Source organism: Camelina sativa, chromosome 7, assembly GCF_030686135.1.
Source record: "Camelina sativa cultivar CO46 ecotype springtype chromosome 7, ASM3068613v1".
NCBI classification, from domain to species: domain Eukaryota; kingdom Viridiplantae; phylum Streptophyta; class Magnoliopsida; order Brassicales; family Brassicaceae; genus Camelina; species Camelina sativa.
In genome coordinates this window covers 14,840,802-14,844,328 of record NC_141886.1, presented here as the reverse complement: position 1 = coordinate 14,844,328, position 3,527 = coordinate 14,840,802, and positions in this window count along the sequence as shown.

Genomic DNA, 3,527 nt, shown 5'->3' with positions numbered 1-3,527 from the left:
TTGTAGTACTTAAGGTGTTAATCCAAATAGGATTATGCTAATCACAAAAGATGCAATCAGGATAGTACAAGTTAAGCCAATTCAGATATGGGGGTGGTATCTATCAACCTAATGAAGCAGAAATGAAAATGCAGCAATCAAAACAACTTAAAGAAATACTAAGCAGAAATTAAGCTACTAAACAAGTGCAATAAACAAGACTAAGGAGAATTAACTAATAAGCAGAAGTAACAAGAGAAAACTAGAAAAGAGCAGAGCATAAATAAGAAAATAAACTGGAGCTCGACCTAGCACTCGATCGAGCATAGTATGAACCAAGGTCGAGTGCATGGACGAGTGATGCAGAACAGAAGATTAAACTTAAAACTAAATGCAGAAACAATAAAGCAGAAAAAGACAAGTAATTAAATGCAAGAAACAGAAGCAAACAAGTAGCAAATAGATCCTAAGGATGGGAATTATTGGTTGGTATTAAACTTAATCTATCTAGGTTGCTTAACAAAACTCAATCAACAAAGAGCTAATCCTTAGACAATGATCTTAAGGGCTTACCAATCCACTCTCATGACAGAGGTAATCAAGTTTAGTAACATCCTAACCCAACTCTCATTGGTGAAACCATACTAAACAGGCTTTAAGAATCAGATCATTAATGTCAAAAATCACTTTAAACATCTAATCTCTTAGCATGTTTCATGCTAGTCTCTAGACTTAGCCTTATCTAGCAACTTAAACATTGGTGTGATGCTAAGAAGCTTAAGATCTATCATTACCTTCTCAGTATAAGAATAGCATAGAGCATATCTAATCTAGAAAGGATTTTATGGAATTCAAGCTTAAACAATCCTAAACAAACTAAGTTCTCTACCAACCTAACCCATCCTTAAGAATCTATCTCTACTCAGAATCTAATAAATGAGATGTAAGAACACAAACCCAGAAAATGATGAAACAGACATAATCATAAAGATGATGGTAAAATAAGCAACTTTGTAAAAGAAATCAAATGAAAATACTTAAAGGATCAAAAGTTATGAAGATTACAATTTTTGGTGGCTAGACCTAAAAAAACGAGATTGTTCTGTGGCCAGAGTTAAGAGACCTATTTATAGAAAAGAAGGGAAGCCCTAGTTAGCTAGGAGACAAAATAGAGAGGTGGCTCACAATTCGACCATGTGCTCGGTCGAGTGCATGGTCGAGAGACCTCTTCTTCTGCTTCTTCCAACGGTCGAGTCCTCGATCTGGGATGATATCTGTTCAGTAAATTCGGGATAACTTTTGCACCATAACTCCGATCGGCCTGAGACCACCGGCAATGGAAAGCTAACTCAGTTTTCTATAACTTTTGTGAAGATCTTGGAAGCTGAATGCCAACGGAAGATCTTTATTCGGGTCGATCTTTGAGGGACTTATTTTCAATCCGACCGAGTGTTCTTTGGCAAACGGTCGAGTGTGTGCTCGACTCCATTGTCGAGTGGTTGCTTTCCTCCTCTTTTGAGCCTTATTCCCTTGTTAGATTGTCCCTTTTTGATCACAACTTCTCCTTTGTGCTTCCAAAGTACCTAATTCACCTGTTTATGCATACAAATATGCAAATGCAATGCAGATTCTATCCAAATGCATAAACTGAGAATAAAAGACATAAATGTGCTAAAACTAACTCTAAACAATGCAAAACAGGAGATAAATGCATGCTAAAATATGGTAAAATATAGAGTTATCAGGTCTCCTGAACAAAACTAGCACCAAACATGCACCTCTCCCCCACCTGAGTCCAGCATAACGGTGTACGACATGGTCTCCCATACAGAGCCTCATAAGGAGTCATCCCAATACTCGTCTGGTAACTGTTGTTGTAAGCAAACTCTACCAAGCTCAGGTGATCTGCCCAATGGCCACCCCAATCCAACACACACATTCTCAGCAAATCCTCCAACGTCTGGATTTTCCTCTCTGACTGCCCATCTGTCTGGGGATGATAAGTTGTGCGCATATGCACCTTGGTGCCTATCTCTGCCTGCAACGCCCTCCAAAACACCGAAGTGAACTTCAAATCCCTATCAGACACAATACTCGCTGGCATCCCATACAAACTGACTATCTCTTTCACATATTTCTTAGCTAAGACCGCAGCTCCAGCAGTCTTCTTAATGGCTAGAAAATGTGCCGACTTAGTCAACCGGTCAACAATGACCCAAATAGCATCAAAAGTCCGGGACACTGGCAAACCAACCATAAAGTCCATGGTAATCATATCCCACTTCCACTAAGGAATGGGAAGACTCTTCAGTAACCCGCTTGGAACCTGATGCTCAGCCTTCACTAGCTGACACACATCGCACCTCACGATCCAACTAGCCACATCCTTCTTCATCCCGACCAAGTGATAGTACCTCTTGAGATCACGGTACATCTTAGTCGCTCCTAGATGAATGGAGAAGTGGGATATGATTACCATGGGCACACAAATTCGCCCGTCCACCAATATAGTACCATTATCTGAGACCTAATACTCTGAATCAACATTCTTAGAGGCATTCACCAGCCCCAAGCCCAATGGATCCAGCGATACTGCACACAAACTCAACGACTGATCTCTCCTACCAGAGACTCCATAACCTGCTCTTGAGTCGAAGCTACCCTCTTCCGACTCAGAGCATCTGCAACCAAGTTAGCCTTACCAAGGTGATAGGCTATCTCCAAATCATAATCCGCCACCAGCTCCATCCACCGCGACTGCCTCAAGTTCAGCTTGGGCTGAGTGAATATGTACTTCAGGCTCTTATGATCAGTAAACACATGTACCTTTGCACCATAAAGATAAGATCTCCAAATCTTCAGTTCAAAAATTACAACAGCCATCTCCAAATCATGAGTAGGATAGTTGTCCTTATGCTTCCGCAACTGCCGGAAAGCGTAGGTAATCACCTTCTCATGCTGCATCAACACACATCCCAAACCAACTCCGGATGCATCTGCATAAACCACATAGGGTACTCCCTGCTCTGGCAAAGCCAACACTAGTGTAGTAGTCAGCATCTCCTTCAGGCTTGCAAAGCCCTCCTCGCACTCCTTTGACCAGACAAAAGAACCATCCTTTCCCGTCAACTTAGTCATCGGATGTGCCTTGCTTGCAAAGCCCTGCACAAATCTCCTGTAGTAACCTGCCAAACCAAGGAAACTCCTGATCTCTGTGGCATTCTGCGGTCTAGGCCGAACCCTGATAGCCTGAATCTCTCCAGATCTACAAAAACTCCCTTTGCAGAAACAATATGACCCAGAAAACCCATCTCACGCTGCCAAAACAAATTCTGCTCCAGCAGCTTCTCCGGAACCACTCTTAAATGCATTGCATGCTCCTCAGGAATTTTAGAATAAACCAAGATATCGTCGATGAAAATGATGATAGACACGTCTAGAAACTCCTGAAACACGTTGTTCATCAATCTCATAAACGTTGTTGGCGCGTTAGTTAACCCAAAAGGCATCACCACAAACTCATAATCCCTTACCTCGTCCTGAAAGTC